Source organism: Rissa tridactyla, chromosome 5 (assembly GCF_028500815.1).
Source record: "Rissa tridactyla isolate bRisTri1 chromosome 5, bRisTri1.patW.cur.20221130, whole genome shotgun sequence".
NCBI classification, from domain to species: domain Eukaryota; kingdom Metazoa; phylum Chordata; class Aves; order Charadriiformes; family Laridae; genus Rissa; species Rissa tridactyla.
Window position 1 is genome coordinate 63,078,086 of NC_071470.1, and position 19,436 is coordinate 63,097,521.

At 43.2% G+C, this 19,436-nt stretch overlaps 1 protein-coding gene across 2 annotated transcripts in view; it reads left to right on the top strand.

Annotated features, from left to right (window-relative positions):
- Window positions 1-5,704: 5,704 nt before the first annotated feature.
- The window catches only part of ARHGAP24 (Rho GTPase activating protein 24), a 225,790-nt gene continuing 212,058 nt past the window's right edge, over window positions 5,705-19,436 (top strand). The window contains exon 1 of one of the 2 annotated variants that reach the window (XM_054202154.1): window positions 5,705-6,112. The gene's annotated coding sequence lies outside the window, so the exon portion shown is untranslated. The remainder of the gene's footprint in view (window positions 6,113-19,436) is intronic. The other variant, XM_054202153.1, reaches the window with a different exon arrangement.

Below are 19,436 nucleotides of genomic sequence, written 5' to 3' on the forward strand. Positions count from 1 at the left end.
AAGGTCAGTTACCTTCTGCCTCTCCTGTGAATCCAAATGAAATTTGGTTTATGGCTGAGAAAGCATAGTATGTTTATATATGGGCTAATTCCAAAGTAATCTTGGAGCAATACTGGAAGATGTTTAGGAAATCAAAGCCAAGTGGCGTAAAATCAGATCTAATCTGAGATCCTGGCAACAGCCTTGTGAAAGAGTCAAATCTTGTAGTTACCAAGCCCTTAAACAAAAACATTAGTTTTAAAGCTTTCTGTTGATGTACCTGATCTTGGTTGTGTTGTTTCTACATTTCTGCATTGATCTGTCACACCATAAATCATCACTATAACTACTGAAGCTCTATTCTATGTCTTCTGACACTTTTTCAGTACTAAGGAATTAGTATAATTTGAAGCATGTATCACATGGGTGGCCATCTTTTCCTCAGTCAGAACACAGTTGAATCAGCTTCCTTCTGTGTGTCCAGGATAACCTTGTTTTGTTTTTCATAACGTTTTTAGTAGAACTCTAGACTCAACAATCTGGACTTGAAGGAAGTAGACCAGATAAAATTGTTTGGGCTCTTATAAGAGGAGAAGAAATTCTCCGGTGAATACTGACATCCAACCTAAACACCAGGTTATTCTGAGCACTTGCACAGAAAGGAAGAGGGAAGTGATGTAAAACCTTTTTTTTTAATTGAATATTTTGTTTCTCCCCTGTGACTTGATGTATGACATGCACATCTGAAGAGTCCTACATTAGTCACAGTTATCTAGACTGGAAAACAGAACACGTAGTTAGGAATCATGTTGCTGAGTACAACTAAAAGTCGCATGCGAGGTTCAGTTGCCAAGCACGGGGCTGGAAGAAGTTGTAAGGCAGAAAATCTACAAACTGGTGAGAACTATCTTGCTGCAGTTGAGGGAAGTGGATGTGAAAGTGGCTGGATGCCTGTGGGTTCTTTGAGATAAAATGATTCCCAGCTGGACAGCTAGATTTTGATAGATTTGAAGATGCACAAATTATCCAAACATTCCTGATGACTATGAGTAGAAATTTCCTGTTATGTGTAGGGAGGATCTTAACCTTTTCGATCCATTCTCAGATGTGTCAGGTTTTGGCCCTGTCTCTGAACACTTGCATGTCTCTGCTTTAGGGCTATTAGTGTAAGTAGCTTTACTCATTTATGAAACATCTTGCAGAATCTGTCCCTATGGAAACAGTAAAGATTTAAGCCACTTTTCAAGGTGTTGTTAATTCCAAGTGTGACTTGTCCTTTTCTTGCTGGGGACTAGTGATACAGAAGAATACTTATTTAGTGAGCTATGGTTGTGTTTTCTATCTTGTGGCCTTAAATTTTGCTGAAACCTGCTATATTAAATCCCAGTTCTTTCCTTATTGACAGCTGTAATAGTGGATGAATGAAGGAAATAGTGGTGAGCCAGTACTCGAAAATATCCAAGGAAGGTTAAAACACTAGTGTTTAAAAATCCTACATCTTCCAAAATATTCTGTGCACTGGGGACATAAGACAGATTTCATCTGTGAGTGAGTAAAGGATAAGGTGAACTGATTTCCATGAAACTGAAAATGGGAAATGACCGTCCAGCCTATTCTATTGCACAACATAACCAGTGAGAACAGGGTGAGAAGATATTTCCTGAAACGCATAGTGAACTCAGTACCGCCTCCTCTTTTCATTTTTCATTCTCCTCTTTTCATTTTGAAGTGAATGCCTTCTGGAATTAGTTACATTGAAAAAAAGTGGTGTTTTTTCCTGCTTGCTTATACATTTGCCCACTTTGCTCACCAGACTGCAGTGATGCCTGCAGAGAAGCCCTGTTCCAAAGACTGTGTGCGTATAGACATACAGGAACACGTACAGGAAGAGTGAGTCTCCTATATGTACTCTATGAAAGTCCACAAGCTGTACAAACCCACTCTTGCTAGATCAGAAAATCCGTGCAAAATAAGTCCGACTTACTGAATGAAATTCTTTTATTTGCTGTTTGCGTTCCTGTGGGTCAGAACTCTTCAGCATGTATCTTCAGGTGTTAACAGCCACACAGTTAACTTTAGCAGTAGATTTAAAACAAATAACCTGTTATGCCTTCTGCAGTGACCAGGTGAGAAGGTGAGGCTCCCCACAGAGCAACAAAGTCAATTTGCTGCTTCCACTGGTATAAAAGGCTCTAAGGACAAGAGGCTTAGTAGGGGTCTGTAAGTAGTTCAGTGGTGGTAGTAATTCCAGATCAATTTCTACATAAGATGAACAAGGAAGAGGGAACCTGACTAAGGTATTCTGTGACCCCCAACTAAGTGACCCCACTTGCCAAAAGAGCTCGTTTGCCCATAGGGGCATAATTACCTTTGGAACTGTCTGCACTTGGCCATGGGTATTCCATGTCTGAGCAGGCCCAAACTGTCCCGTGAAAATGCAGATTTCATCCTTCCCATTTGTTTGATTGCTTGGTAAAGTGTTTATGTTTTGTCCCATTAGATGTTTTGGAAAAAAAACAATGTGTTTTACTTCCAGAGGGAAAGATTCAAAATCTTAGTTCCCTGCCATGTCAAGTCTTAGTTCCGTGACATGTCAATTTTTTGAAATGTCTCAGTCTGTTCAGATTTGGTATCCAAGGAGTTAAATAGGAGCAGTCTTGGCATGGAAAACTAGCTGGGTACCTACCATCACCAAACCAGGCTTTTCTTAGCCTTAATTTTTTGTATTGCATGGAGTTGGATAAACTGTTTACAGTTACAGACCTGTTCCTACTGGCCTTTCTGTACTGTAGCTAATGAATGACTGGATATTGATGATGTACACGTAGAAAAGACAACTCAGGCTGAAGGATTTCAATGCATTTTACAAACGAGTCCATAAAGCTGCAAATATCAATTGTTTTACAGTCTGAAACTCAGCTTCAGAAGGCTATCAGCTAGCAAGCTGTAACCACTGCAGAGAGGAAGAACAGTAGCAAAGGGCCACCAATAAGTGAAGTAAGGAAAGAAATCTGACTACAAAGGGTCTCCTCATTGTTACTGCTGTAATTATGTATTAATAGCCAGACTTCAAATGTGCAGCTCAGTGTTTGAAAGCACCTGCGTTGCGAGCACAAGGCTGTGAGCTTTCTGCTGTGCGCGAGCAGGTCTGGCACAGGACCCAGGGGTCTGTGTGTACCCAGGGCTGCAGCCAGCAGTTCCAGTCTGCCCTGCAGCTTGCTTCCTGCGTGTCTCTGTGCCTAGGAAGTACATTGTGCTGCTCTCCTTTCTCTCTGGTAGCTGGAAATTTCCCTGGGGTTACTTCTCTCTTAAGAGAACAGTACAGTAACAGAACAGTAATCTCCTATAATTTAAACAAGAGGTCTTGTGTGTTAATATGGCTGTTGTTCAAGTAAAGGCACAGAGCTGTGGAGACGAAAGTTACAGAAGTGCCTGACTTAAGTTTTTATATAATGTCGATTACTGTGATGCATAGAGTAAGGCTCCCTTATGTACAGGCACCTCATCAGAGCAAGGCATGGTCCTTGATGGTAGAAGGCTTTCCAGCCCATTAAGAAATGTTTTTTCTAGTATGTCATTCTGGCTGTTCTCCCTGTGAGCCTGCATTTGGCAGCTAACCAAACCAAAGGCCAGCACAGGTATCCTGCTGTGCAAGTGTTTAATTCTGTCCTCCTCCTCCCCATCTAAAGTTTGTGCATGTTTACTTTCTCTTCCTCAGCAGCCATGTATCTGTATACCCTGCTTACTCCAAGCACCCATCTTTGCACAAACTTGAAACCAACAAGTTATCTCGGCTCTGTGTGTAAAATTGGCTTATTGCACACCGGGTATTGGACCCCACTTGTGGGACAACAGTTGGTACAAGCTGCATTTTGGCGGGGTGCAGCATGCTGTCCCTGATGCCGAGGACCTCTGTTGGCCTCATCTCTGAATTTGGCAGACAGATGATAGGAATGGCTTTGGTCTGCCTCCCCCTTGTTTTATCTCTGTGGACTTCTTTTCAAGGGACAGGAGCAGGGATGAGCCCTCGTGCTGAATAGCTTGCTCAGTTCTCTTTTCTGACTGTCTATCTCACAACAAGCTGGAAAGGTGAGGAAAGCATCTTGGGTATTCCCCTTCATTCATGCACTGATACCTCGGCTGGCTGCTGCAGGTCTCAACCCTTCTTGCAGCATTAGTGAGAAGCAGAGTTCAGAGATTTGATTCAGTATATAGATAACCAGGCAGCTGAATGATTTTTTTTTTCCTGTTACAAGAATGATTATTTTTTTCTGTTAAAAGTAGAAGCTGCTTCGGTGCAGCAGTATCCCGTTATCACTGCTGCAAGCTATAACGTGTCATATGTTACAGTATGTAAATGTTCTTCAGACCTCATCTATTGAAAAACTTGATAGATCTGAGGAATTTGTTAGAAAACTGATTGCTTTCAAACGGCTGTAACTAATTTTTGTAGTACTTAGGATTTTTTAGTGCTGTCACATTGGGTGGAGCTGGAACCAGCAAACGCAGAATTGTGAGAAATGGGTCACTGGAGAGAAGTCAGTGGGAGTGTGTCTAGGTCTGGCCGAGCTGCACACTCATCAGATGCTGAGATTCTGGGCCATGCAAAACATTTTTCCAGCTTCTACAGATTTGCCAGCTCCAGTCATTAGAGGAACACCACGTGCCTGGTATGTGTACCTGCAAACGGGCAGGGTTTTGTTGTTAGTGTGTACAGGTTGCAGAACCCTGCTTGGGCTTGAAAGTGTAATGTTGTGCTGTTTTCAAGTATTATTATTAGTAATTTTTTCTTATGATCTCATTGTGGTATAGTATTAGAAACTGCTGTTTGTCTCCCGATGGGGATCTGAAAGAAGAGTCCAGTAACACAGAGCAATTGGGATTTTCCGAGAGAGGTTGTATTTCCAGTACTGTCGGGTTTAGTGTGCTGGACTGAGGTGGTGGGAGGGAGGATGGAGGTTACACATCACTCACTGCCTTCTCTGAGTATGGGGAAGAGCGCAGCCTCACGCTCATTAAGTCACCTGGGAGCAAACGACAGCTGTGCCATTCAGAGAGGGAACGAACGGCAGCTCCTGAAACCCAATCACAGCTGCAGTTAATTCCCATTCTGATTGCTGCTGTGCAACTGAGTCAGAGCTGGGCCAGCAGAGGAGGCATGCAGCCCTCCTCGTGCAGGTCCCACGGAGACCGCCGTCAGGTCCACGCGAGGTAAAACCCTTGGTCCTCCTTCAACAGACCATCGTACTGAGTTGCAGAGATGCAGGCTGTTGAACGTAGGTGAGCCAAGGCCGCTTAGTCTGTGTTTAGTTGTCTGAAGAGGCATATCACAGGCAGAAACAGAAAGGAGGAGGGGGGAGCGGCAGAAATCTGCGTAGGATCACAGGGTGTCTCTGTGCCAGCTGGTGGCCGTCTCCTGCGTGTGCTGCGGGAGAGGAGCCCCTTGTCCCGAGGGCACGATGGGGCTGCTGCAGCCCGGGTCAGGTCTCCGGCAGAAGCCGGCGGTGTCGCCGTGAGGAATGAGCGCGCGGCGGCGGCGCCGGGAGAGCGCGGACCCCGCTCCGAAGCGGGGCGGAACGGCCCACGGAGGGTCTGCAGGCGCTGTCGGGGCGGCGGGTGCCGTGTGGCCGGGATTTCCAGAGATGTCTGGGAAGGGAGCCGGGTTCCTCCCCGGCGCGGCAGCAGTGCCGCTGGCGGCTCCGGAGCTGCCAGCTGCCCGTGAAATCTGAAACCCGGGGCTGAGTCTGAGGGCTGGCCCTGGAAGGCCGTTCCAGCCTCTCCTGCTGGATATTTACACATCCATGCACACAGAGTCACTCTTTCTAACTTCTTGGGCTGCTCTCGGCGCGCCGGCTGGGATTTCTGGAGGACGCGGGGTGGGAGCGCGGCGCTCCCGGGGGGGGCGGCAGCCCCGCCTGTGCCCGGGCCGTCTGGGCGAAGGAGGGGGGGGGAGGAAAAGAAACTTCCAAGTGCAGTCAAGCTGAAACGAGCTGTCACCGTTTCCGAATTCGTCTTGAGAAGGCAGCGCGTTTATGAGTGAGAACATCGACCCTGCTTGGGGAAGGTGGGAGTCCCGGTGCGGGGCAGTTTCGAACTCTCGCTGGACGGGATCGGCACTGCGGCTAAAAACAGGGTAGGTGGCATCGACGCGATTTTCATCTTGGTAGCAAACCAGTGTGGTCTTTGCCGGACAAATAATTGCTGCAGACCAGGAAGCGGTGGCAGCAGCTGTCTGTGTGTGTTACGGCAGTTTTGTCTGCAGGGTGTGTGTGCGTGTAGGCATCTTTAAGTGTTTTTGTGTGCTGTTGTTTCTTAACAATGTTAAATACTTCATAACAGGCTTCCTTTTTGTTGGTTTTAGGGGTACGAGCAGAGTATATGTCGGCTGACTACTTGTTGGCTTAAATATAAGTAACAGCCCTTTGTGCTTTTTGCAATCTCCATGTTAATGTTCATCTTTTGGTTTGCGATGGTTGTCTTAAATTCTTCCTCCTTCTACGCAGATATCTGTAGCAGCTTTTCAGAGATAGGGTCCTCGCTATGACAGGCTTTACAGTAAGGACTTTGATTGTAATCACAAAAGAGTTAGGGAATCTTCAGTGGATTTCTTTTTAAGATAAGGGAGTAATTGTCTTCTCTTTTTTTCCCTCCATTGGGCTTGTATGGAATATTTATCTCTCTGTCTTTATTATCAGTAACGTGCATGTATGCTGTCAGTTTGGGGGTTTTCTTCTTTCAGCAGAGTGGAGAGTAGTAGATAATCCGGTTTTGGTGTTAGAAACGTTTTTACAACAGATGACTGGAAATAAACAGATAGGTATCCTTCTCCTGTACAGGTAGAAATAAGAAACCAAATTAATTGCCTTTGTAGCATAGTGACTTCATAACACTGAATTTGTCTAATATTAATCTGGATTCTGTTTGTCTGTGTTAAGTAGCATGGTTGCTGGGAGAGGGTGATAACTCTTATTAGATCAGCAGGTATTAAGATGCTGTTAGGTTAAGTTTTACGGTTGCAGAGTAGTTCTGTACCTGGAAGGTGACAATAACTTCGGTATGTTCAAGGGAAAAGGATTTCCCATGAGGTAAGAATTAAGGGAAGGGGATTTATTAATACAAGGGCAAAGCATCTTGTCCTAGCCAAAAATCATTTAAGTGGCATCTCATACTCACACAAGGCATGCAAAGTTACAAGCAGAGGTAGAGAGAAGGAAGGACTGAGAGTCAAGTGCGTGTTTCCAGTCCCATGAAATTTTCATGTTGTGGCAGGTTTTGTTATTGCAAAAGGCATCTTCTAGTACGTGATACAGTGACTTGTCTTAAAAATAAATGTGCTTAGAACTCAGGTTTCTTTGTGCATAGTGTCTAAAGTTGTTTGTCTGCCTCTTCTTCGATTGTTGTCCTGTCTCTCAGCTGCTTTTTTTCTTCTCTTGTTCTTTACCTGGCTTTCATTCTTTAATGGAACTAGGTAAGTTTAGTTTGGAATAAATAGTGTGCCCACCCCCTCAAAAAAAAAGCCCCACATTGAGTAAAAAATGTAAAGCCGTGTAGAAAATTCAGCCAACAACATGATTCTGTATGGAAGGCGCAACTTCTTTGCACTGTATGGCAATGTGCTTCTGGGCGCAAGTTAGAGGGAGGCTGGGGGTTATTCCTGTGTTTGCAGCCTGGGGCACGAAGATTGCTTTTGTTAGTGGTCCTATAGCTAGGTTCAGTTTTCTGAAGATGGAGTTTAGAAAGCTAGAAATGAAGATCCCTTAAAGGAAATTGCCTCGCAAGTAATAGTTTGAACTCCTGATAAGGTCATGTCTTCAGAAGTAACTAGAATAGAAAACCCCTGCGAGCCCCATGTCCAGCTACAGCACACAAACATCTCTCAGGACCTTTTCATCTCTTGCTGCTTGATTCAATATCTGATTTTTTTTAAACACACCAAGTGGGGAAAAAAAAAAGGTCAAGTTGAAATTCATGGTGGGTGTTTTGAAGTGATTTGCATCCTATTACCTTTAGCTGTCTTCTCGGCAGGCTATTTGGTGTTTATTGTGACCTGATGGCCGTTGGAAGTATGCTTTATTCCTGGGGCTATTACTTACTGCCTTTATCTATATTGGGCAGAGGGAGCGCTTGACATGATTTTTTCTTTTATTAAATAACCTCCTGGAACAGAGCGCAACACTTTATCATATTGGGGTGGCATTTGTGTTGTAAACAGTCTTGTGGGTGAATGAACTGTATGTCAGCTTTCAGCCAGGAATAAAAAGAAAAGGTTGTCTTCTCCTGGCATTCTAAAACAAGAAAAACACTGGCATAGGTTTTCTTTGTTCACTGTCTGGAACTTGGCTTTCTGTAATGTTGAGGGCTCCAGGTAAGATGAGTGGCTGAAATTGTTGGACGATAAGGAAACACACTGCTTTTTATTACTCCATTGCCACTCTTGGGAAGAAGAGAAACTTAAGAAGACAATTGAGGACAAATTTTCACTTAGATTCTCTTCCTGCATGCAAGATTGCAGAAAGTGCTAGTGGTAAGATTTAGTCTATGTTAGTTTCTATTATTGTGCTAAAAGCAAGGATTTCAAGTTAGAATTATTTTTTATAGTTGTTGCCAGCATTTATTTAGAAAACCTTGATTAGGTTGCCTTTTTTTTTTAATTGCAGGAGAAAAGGTGCCTCAGTTCTATAGCACTCAAAAGGGTATGAAAATACCAGACATCTCAAAGATGAGTGTTGTACTTTTAGCTTCGGCCGCATAGCAGATATCAACAAGCCCTGTGTTGAGACAGATAAAGACTCTTCATCTGCAGAGATGTAATCAAATGATGCTGAAATCCCAGCCTCACGGCAGCAGGAGGGCACACACCTTCGGCAGCAGCGGTACTGTGGGAGCCGGGAGAGGCTGCCTTGCCAGGGCGCTGTGTGTGAGCTCCCAGAAGCGGCTGGATGGTGTTAGAAAGCAGCTCGCTTTGGTCCCTGTGGTGCCCCAAGCTCAGTAGGACAGCCAGCAGCTGATGTCTCCCAAGCCTCATATTTTTTTCATCTTCACTTTCAGTAGGTACCCCTGGGATGTGCCCGCCAGCCAGCTGTGGCAGTCAGTCTGTAGGTAGCTGATCTTGGTGTGAGGAGCTGCGTGCCAAGAAACTTCTTCCTAGTCTGCAGCTTCTTGTACATTTCCTGACTTCTACTTCACCATTTTGCCAGTTACGTTTGGGTGATCAAAGTGTTGAAGTGTTGGTGGTAGGGACTGGAGTGAAGCTGGAAATTTATTTTGTATTTAATTGATTATGAATCCAAAATGAACCATAAGGGTCCTTGATTAGCTTCCATTATAAGCTAGATCACTTATTCTCAAGAAATATCCTGTTTTGCGAACAGAAAGTCACTTCATAGACTCTCAATGATCTGCAATGTATTCACTTGGTGTAATTATCATCAGTCTCAAATTATGTGCTTTACTGCTTGTTTCATTTGACTGTCTTTAACGACCAGCTTTGTTATCTCTGGTTCTTATTAGCTCTTTGTATGTTTAATAGCCTTCTCTAGCCAAATTTCCGCTCCCTCTAGAGTTACTATCTTATATCTTATTCTTTACCTTCTCTTTGTGAAAGTGGAAAATAAAGTTCCTTCATTCCATTCTCACATTCTTTAATTACGCCAAATTTTTTAAAATGGTTTTCAGTTTTCCAAAATGCTTCTTAAATGTTTGAGTGCCGGTGCTGGAGGTAATACTTAAGGTGCAGTCCTGTAAAATCCAGAGACACAATGATCTTTATACTTTCTTTTTTCTTGTTAGTCTTGTGATGACAGTAGAGATGGGGCTGTTGTGTTAAACAGGGACCTCGGTTTTTCCTTCAGGAGGATGCTCTCAGGTACTGTCAGTTCTTCACACTTTGTGTGCCTGCTGAGCAAGAACACGCAGGCTGGTGCACAGACAGCTGTCTGTCAGTCATCTTTCCTCTTTGTGATTAACGGTTTCCTTGGTACTTGTCACCTGCACAGTTTTTCAGTCATGATCTTTTTTTTTTTCTTCCTTTTTCCTTCCAAGTCATTGGCTAAACTGCAAAATAAGATAGTTCCCCTGAGACTAGAAACCACCTGCAGTATGATGCTTTTTTGTTTACAGTCATGGTTTATGACTTATCTGTTAACTATTTGAATTAATTTTGTCTGCCTGGCTCGGCTCTTCTTTCATTTTTTTCCTAGTGAAAATGTCAAGTGCCACCAAGCCCGGAGGCCTTGAAGGAGCACGTGAGCTCAGTACTTTTAACTTTAACAAACTTCTGTTGTTTACTGTTGCACTGGTTAGTTTGGAGAGGCTTTCATGCTCTGTGGCTCAATGAGACAAACTTCAGCAACACTGAATTTTAATTCCTTGTTAATTCTGTGTTAAATTCCTTGGCAATGTTTATATAGTTTCTTGTCATAAAATACCTTTCATTTTCCTATATTTAGTTCTGTGCAATTTTGTACAATAGCAATTATGATTAGTAGCTCTTTAGCAAAGACATCTTTCATGTCTGTTACTTCCAAGGAGTACCTGGTGTATCCCTGTCGTCCTTTTCCCCCATCTGCCTTTGCTCTTAGAGCAGCTTAAATTTTAACTGGACTGGTGTTCTTGGCCTGCCAAATTGAACAATCATGAAGTGTTCTAAAAAGTAAAATGCAAAAGCCCAGCAATTATTTGCCTGTGTATGGGAGGCAGTAAGATCTCTCTAGGTGCCACTAATTGGGAGGACCAAACATGCTTTTTTCTGGATTAGTGTGGGCTGGGCCAAAATGTGTTGGCTATTTCCATATTTTGAGCTATTTCCCTGTTTTGCAAGGAGGTAAAGTGATCCTTCAGTAGGCAGAGCAAGTAGCCTTCCAGTTAATCCTTACTCAAATGACCTGACCTCAGCTCCAGCAGCAGCATCCTGGATTGTCCAAAGCTGCCTTTCTAGCTGTTTCTTTAACCTCCCCCAGCTACCACATCCTCCGTTGTGAGAAGAAAAATGTGAAGAAGGATAACGGTGACACCAGGGGAGTCCCTTGCTGCCAGAAAGTGGTAGTAATTTGCAGCTTAAGCTGGAAAAGGTTTTTAAAAGGGCGACAAGAATGGTCAAGGACACAGCACAGCTTCTGACCAAGAAACAGTGAAGCAGGAAGGAACTCTCTTTTTCAGCCTGGAGATGAGATGACTGAGAAAACTGCATTAACGGGTGGCAGGGAAAGGGTGAGCAGAGGCCAGTTCTTCCCTTATTTTCCAGTACAGGAATGCCAGGGTGTATCCAGGAGTGACAGTGGCAGGCTCAAAACAAATGAAAGGAGGTAGTCCTGTGCACAAGATGTAAATAAGGTGTAAGTATGATGCACAAGTACGTGGCAGAAAATGTTGTGGTTAGTAAAGGGAAAACTCAGTTTTAAGGTGTCGCTAGCTGAAAGTGTTGTTGCGTGCCTGTCTTAGTTATGCCACTTGTCCCTGAGGTTTTGCTTCAGTCACAGTTGGAGATAGGATGCTGGGCTGAGTGGACTCTTTCCATCCCATTGTAGCCATCCATTTGTTCAGTTTTGACCCTCTTTGTTTGGATGTTAATTACGTAGGGGATAAAACCCCATCTGATAGTCTGTTTGTGACTAGATGGAAAGGACCTGAACGGCCACAACAGACCATTGCTATATGTGAAGGCTTGCCTTCTTCGGTTGGACATGTGTAGACATAATGAAGGATAAGAGCTAACATTGCAAAGCAAGTTGTGATGAATCGTTGTGCTTTTGATTTCTAAAGATTACAACCTCTTTTCCAAGTATTGCTGTGGGGACGTGTAGGCACAGGATGAGCATTTAGAAAATAAATCACAAGAGTGGATCACATGACTTCAAGTGGAGCAGACCCCCCGAAGCATGCTGGAACTTACTCAAGTAGGGAGTCTTTCTCTGCATACCCTGCTTGACAGCTGGCACTGTAGAGGTGGGAAAAGAAGCTGAAGTGCTACTGTACTCCAACAAACCCAGCGTACTAAATGATTATTTAGCAAATGGGAGAGCACTACAGTCAAGGGGGACTTAAAGTATGCTCGAGGCCCCTCTTGAGTTGCTCAAGAAAGAAAAATGATGCAGAGGCTGCAGACAATTAGCTTTGCTTCTCATTCTTCGTATCCCACTTTGTGGAACAGCTGGATGTGGTGACTGCCCCCCACGGCCAAAATGGTTGGTAATTCTTTCAGTGTTTGGGGCAAAAAAAAGTTTCAGTAAATCCCTAGGCCTTGAGGAGCTCTGCATTCTGCAATAGCTCCAAGATCTTGTTGGCACCACCACGGCCGTGGGTATTTAAAACTGACTAGTTTAGTTCGGTTAATTATTACTGCAATGGAGCGCTAATCTTATGCACTTTACCTATTTGGGCTTGGTCTGGGAAATAAGAATTGTAGTTATCAATATATAGCACAGAGCATGATAAAATTCATTCGTAACGCTTCCAGTTTGAGCATAACAGATCACTGCAATTTGGGGACAAGTATGTGAATGCAGACATGTATCTAGGAGATGAAGACAGGCTTCTGGAAATCTATTTATTTAATGATATCATTGCCTAATTACCAAAGTATTGTCTTGGAAAGTGTGCCGACTAATTTGGCGTCTTAGTGTTGTTGTTAAATATGAGATAACGATGAAGGAAAAAGCTGTGCTGTACAACTGCTTATAATTATAAACTACCTACCGTGGTATTTTGGTTGTCCACAAGAAGTTAGAGTAAGCAGCCTGTTTGCTGGGTAAGCTTTTATATGGTGGAGCCTCTGGACACTTCCTTGAAGGGTTTGTGTTTCTGGTTGTTTTCTGCGTCTGTGTGTTTATGTGTCTCTATGGTGGGCTTGTATTGAGCTTTTACCGCTTATCTGTGTTTGAGATCAAAACTGCGCGTCGGATGCATGGCTAGTCACTGTGGTTATCCACTACTAAGTGGTCTTGCAAAACACAAAACAAGAAATCCTGGATGCTAGAAAGAAATCTTATCTCTGGCAGTTGCAATATTTGTGCAGCTGTTCCCACAGATGTTTCTTTTTTCTTCTCTTTCTTTTTTTTTTTTTTTAATTTCTCCTAAGAAGCAAGCAAACCGAGGGAGAAATGTTAAAGGGCCTGCCTGGAGAAAGAGAAAACTTGCAATGTCTTTTAGTTTGGAGTTGTGATGTACCTTGTTTTAAAAGGACTGTGAATTCTTACTCTATGTTTGCAAGTACAGAGCCTGCTTAAGCTCTGTATTCAGTAGGGCTAAATGGGAGTGTACTAAAATGTGAGCTATGCAAATGGACTTTGAGAGTCCAAATCTGCCTGTAGTAATTGGGGATCTTAATAGTATTGCTGGAACTCAAATTGTTTTGATCTCGGTAACTTCAGTGTAAAATTTGCTGAGTTTAGAAGTGAATAGGAAAAATCCTGGTCAAAAAGCTTGTTCTGACAGAGTTCTGCAGTGTGGCTAAAAATGAAGTTTCAGCATGAAAACTCCCCCAGTCAATGACTGGTTTCAAGATTGGGGTCTAATTTTGTTCATACGTACTGCAAAATATCATTTAGCATCCACTGTAAGACAGGTTTATTTGCTATTTTAAACAAGCAAATACAATTCCATTATATGGTAGTGGGAAGTCTTGAAGTTGGTGTTTTAAATACAGTTCAAGTAAAAATTCTTTGAAAGTTAATAAAGTCATTAGAATGTAAAACATTATTAACATTTGATGTGTGATGCTGAAACCCCTTCTCCTAGGAGAGTACAGGACTCAAACTGGAGACAGTTAACTTCATCCTCCAGAAATGTATAATAAATTATATTTAGAAAAACATATATTTGTATAAATAGAGATCTATGTCTTGATGCCAGCAGGCTTTTTTAGGTTGGGTTTTTCTCTCAGGGGACGCAAGAAAGTAAGTGGCAAGAGGCTGTAAGAAGGCATGTTGTAAGTAGTAGTTTTGAGTAATGAAAACTTAGGAAAAACAATATATGTATCTGTCTGTAAGCAAAAGAGACCTGGTGCTTTTGGGTTGTTCAGTTTTCCATGTAACCTGGCATGTGTGTGATGTCTGCTGTCTAGACTTAACTAACCATACTTCACTCCTTTTTCTTAAGAGAAAATTAGACCCAGCTGTGTGTAATCTAGTGAAAACGAGAGCGCAGCCTTAATCTCTGCGCGTAAATACGTCAGGTGGGTAAACATCACGGGGGGAGCAGAACTGTTTTGGGTGATAATGCAGGAGTAAATGGGTGTAGACTGTCCATGAGTGTGCTGGCATGAAAAGAAAAATCTAACAGAGTAAGGAGTTCCTGGGTAGCCTTGGGACTGCTGGGTTGGGGGTGAGGGGAAATATTAAAATAGCTGTTTTGATGGTGCTTTTTCAATATCTGAAAGTAACTGTGTTTCTGGCTCCTGTGGTGCTTCAGAAGCTGGGCTTAATGAATCGGGAGGTCCTTTTCTGTCCTGCTTGTTTGTCATGCGTGGACAACTGTAAAAGAATAGTCTAGTCCCTGACCATAGGAATATTTTACATGTATTATAAGATGTGCCAGGACAAAGATATAATTGACAGCAAATCAACATGCTCACAGTAGGACCCTTTTTATTTTCACTGTGATGATTCTATGCTGTAATGAGACAACTATTAATTCATTTCTGTTAACTTTACTGATTTTGAAGAATTTACAAGGTTTTAGCATTGGTATTACAAAGAATTATGGTCACTTGCTGTGATGATTCAGCTCCTGATTTGGTCAGCTGTTACTGGTAGGCTTTACCACATCTAGAAATGGTTATTGACTCTGCCCTTTGCAGTGGTCTGTGGGTCTTTGTATGGGAGTAGCCGCGTTAGTCCCTTCAAATGCTGCCTTCTGCCAGGCGCAAGGGGAGAGGGAAGCTTCTGGGAAGGAGCAGGGGGCAGCTGTGATGATGACTCCGTAAATTTGGGAGCTTGGCACAGTTTCTTATGCACAGCACTTAAAGTATCGTGCGGTTGCCTGACGTGTTCTCTGCTGTTTAATATATGCTGAATTTCCATGTGTACCTCTTGCGCTTCTGCTGCCAGCCGGGGCTCACAAAGCTCGCAGTGCTCTCGGCTGACACCAGGAAAGGACTAAAGCAGCCAGTTGAGTGTGCACCACATGGCACATTCAGTGTCAAGACTATTTATCACGTAATGAGATTAAGCCATCGTGCAGCACTGCTGTACAATGCAGGCTCACACAGCTCCCAGTACCTTTCCTTGCCAACGGGAAAAGTGCATAACAGGCATTCGGCATAGAGGTCATCCTCTGCTAGCATTAGAAATAATATCCTAAATGCTGAGACCCCCTTCAGACGTTTGCATGTTATTTGATGGTGTCACTCCTGGGACATTGCTTCGGAGATCTTCATCTCCCAGCATGAACAAGAAGGCTGTGAAACGTGAGTTTTACCATTTCTTACTTTCATAGGGACTACTAGAAAATGGCATCTTAGCCAAAAGGATGTATTAGTTATTGTTGTATATGACTGAGCAGTAAGTATTTTGCACCTTACTTAGGTATCTAGTAAGTTACGATAAATTACTGTACAATACCTGGTGGAAATACCCAGTAAAGGCAATAATTTCTAGTCTGTGCTGTTATAGCAAATGCTGAATGAATCCAGGTCCATGAAACAGTAAAGAAAAAGTCACACTGCTACAGTGTCGGGGGATAAAAAAACTGGAATAATGGGATACAAACAACGCTACTGAGAGATTTCAGAGGGATGTGTCTTTGCTGTATTTCGGTTTCTTTTCCAAGGATGTGAAAAACAGGCAGTTATCACCGAGGTGTTGCTGTGGACAGGTAGGTATGACAGGGAATAGATCTGATTTCACTTGCAGAACAATTATCTCGATAGTGCTGCTGGACTGCTAAATTACAGACAGAGCGATTGGGTTGTGTTGATAGATGTGGAAATGTGGCATGAGGAGCTAATTATTTCTCAAACAACTAGTCAAAATTTTTTTGCCTTTTTTTGCCTCAGAGTCCATTAAAAGCTTTCACCTGCCATTTATCTCTCCCTTGTAAGTCATTATTACCTTCAGACAAGAAGTATCCTTAGGTTTCTGCTTTGAAAGTACAGAGCTGAGTATGCCTCCTTTTGGCAAGGGCATGTCTATGCTGCTGGGCTGTGGACCGAGCCTCCAGCCTTGTTGGAGGGAAAAGAAAGGGTCTGTGTAGAAGTGTTTGTAGTTCATAACAGATGTTATGCCAGATGTGGCCAGTAGGTCAAGGGAGGTGATTCTCCTCCTCTACTCCACTCTCGTGAGACCCCACCTGGAGTACTGCATCCAATTCTGGAGCCCCTACTACAAGAGGGATATGGACATGCTGGAACATGTCCAGAGAAGGGCCACGAGGATGATCACAGAATCACAGAATCTTCATGGTTGGAAGGGACCCTTAAGATCACTGAGTCCAACCAAACAACCTACAGTCTCTGCTACTAGAGCATGCCCTGATGTGCCAAATCTAGACATTTCTTAAATACCTCTAGGGATGGTGACTCAACCCACCTCCCTGGGCAGGCTGTTCCAGTGCCTGACCACTTTTTCAGTAAAGTCATTCTTCCTAATATCTAATCTAAACCTCCCCTGTTGCAACTTCAGACCATTTCCCCTGGTCCTGTCATTATTCACTTTAGAGAAGAGGCCAACACCCACCTCTCCAACCTCCTTTCAGGTAGTTGTGGAGGGCAATGAGGTCTCCCCTCAGCCTCCTCTTCTCCAAGCTAAACGTGCCCAGCTCCCTCAGTCTCTCCTCATAGACTTGGTCTCCAGACCCCTCACCAGCCTGGTAGCTCTCCTCTGGCCACGCTCCAGCACTTCTATGTCCCTCTTGTACAGCGGGGCCCAGAACTGATCAGAGTGCTGGAGCACCTCTCCTATGAAGACAGGCTGAGAGAGTTGGGGTTGTTCAGTCTGGAGAAGAGAAGGCTCCGAGGAGACCTTATAGTGGCCTACCAGTATCTTAAAGGGGCCTACAAGAAAGCTGGTGAGGGACTTTTTAGGATGTTGGGTAACAGTAGGACTAGGGGGAATGGATTAAAACTAGAGATGGGACGATTCAGGCTGGACGTTAGGAAGAAGTTCTTCACCATGAGGGTGGTGAGACACTGGAACAGGTTGCGCAGAGAGGTGGTGGAAGCCCCAACCCTGGAAGTTTTTAAGGCCAGGCTGGACAGGGCTCTGAGCAACCTGATCTAGTGGGAGGTGTCCCTGCCCATGGCAGGGGGGTTGGAACTAGATGATCTTTAAGGTCCCTTCCAAGCCAAACCATTCTATGATTCTGTGTTTTGTAGGAGGTGGTGCTGCTCAGAACGCACACCTGGGCTGCAAGACCATGGCGTCCCATGAGCTTAGACTTCTGAGGAAAAGTTAGTGTTGGTAACTTTGCTCACCATTGTGGCATTACGACATACATCGTTAAGGAGATTAATACCCGCCTCTGCTTTATAGCTGCAGTGTCTTTGTCAGGCTGGTGGGGTTGTCTGTGTATAGACAAAAGCAAAATTGAGTGTCTGGGGCCTGTGATACTGCTCAGTTATGAAGATGCTTTAAGTTAGGTTATACTTATTTTCTAATGCCATAAAATATCCAACAAATCTCCATACAACACGGTTCTTGGCGGGGGGTGGGGGAAGAGTATGGTAGCTGTGATAATGTCTTTTTCATTCAATGGTTTGATTTTTGAGCTGCAGAAACATTCCTCTTCTTTTTTGTACTTTCTTCTTTGAGAAGAAGTTTAACGTTTTCTTCTGAGCCTTGGAAGTGCCACATGATGGACTACTGTGTGTGTGACAAGTCAATGGGCTGCTCAGTTTCTTCTGTCACATTCCTTAAATAGAGAGCTCTGATGCAAATACAACACCATGTACCTTTCTGATTCGTAGCCTCATTGCTCCTTTCATCCCTAGCTGGGGATCAGAGGTCCTTTGTGAGATACAGTTTGTACGCATCTTATTCAAAGTAGTCTTGAAGTACTCAAAAAAAAAAAATCTGGTGATGCTTCTTGTTAAATGTACACCTTTCTCTCATGGAAGTCTTCTCTTTGCATGTTAATGAGCTTTATCAAGTCCTTTTCTTTAATATGCGTGGTGCACACCTCCTCTGTGTCTTTATGTATTGGAAGACAGTGTCTGTTTTCCATTTTCAGTTCTCTAACTTAAATCTGGAATGCAAAGGTAGATAACATAAAAAACAAACTTATTTTACTTGAAGAATTGTCTTGACTTCCTATTTTTACTGATATGGAATGCTCACATAACAGAAGCGGTGGCCCGTTAGCCAAATCTTCCGCTGAAGGAATATGTAGTATTATCAGCAAGGTAAGGTAGTCTGGGGTTTCCAGAACGAACTGCTCTTCTGCCTGTCTCTTATACCTATGTAGAATTTCTGCTATTTAGAAATTGTGACTTCCAGTGCCTACAGCTGAAAATCTTGCACTTACCCCAGTGCTTTTGAGAATAAGTAAACAAGTAAGGTACAGTAACTTTTCTTTTATATCCCTAGATGAGATTTATTCTTGCCTTTGATCCACCCTTTCTTGATTTCAAGCAGCAAAGATGTAGCGTTGCTCTGGAGAGTAACCAAAGGTATTAGGGAATTGCCAAGAAGCATGGAAACCGAATAGCAAGCATGTCTAAAATCTCTCTGTATGGGGAGTTTACTGCCAGTTTCAGCCAGTATGTGTTGCATACTGGCTGTGGTATGACAGTACATCTGAATGGATGCATGCAGGCTTATGGATGCTAACTTGGAAAATACTAAGTGTGGAGCTGGTGGTAACAAGGTCCTTTTTAGATTAGTGTGAAGTTAATGTCCGTGCTTAAAAAATAGGATGAAAACTTGAGCTCAGAAACAACCTGTCTGTGCTGCTGTGATGTCTGGAAAAAGTAGATTTGCGCATGTGTGTTTTCGGAAGCACACAGAAGCACAGCTGGTTGGTATCTGCTATAGATGAATAGGAAGGAAAGGGTTGAAGTCTTGTCACAAAAACAAAAAGATGATTTATTGGAAATGTCAAGAAATAAATCACGGAGCCTAATAGGCCTGTTAAGCTTCTTGGCTTGGTTATGTTTAAAAGCAAGGAGGCTTGATCGGTTCTTCTAGTTTATAAACTTGGATGCCTAGACAGATTGCTTGGAAACTGATATGAGCAAACAGTTTGTTCTGAGACTCACTGAAAATGGAACAAAAAGAAACTGTGTTTTTTGGCTAGTCCATCATTAGTACAATTTTTCAGGCTAATAAGGTAGGAAAAAGGAAAGTAGTGTGGAAATCATGACATGATCCTGCATGATCTACTGCTTTAACCAGCCTATTAAAATTTTACAAAGCTCTTTAGAGAGTGTTTTAAAGCTGCAACTTGTCATATTTGTGGTGGTGGTAGTGCTGAAACACCTCTGCAGAAAGACTGAGTGCTTTAGCTGAAAGCTTATGTGAAAATAT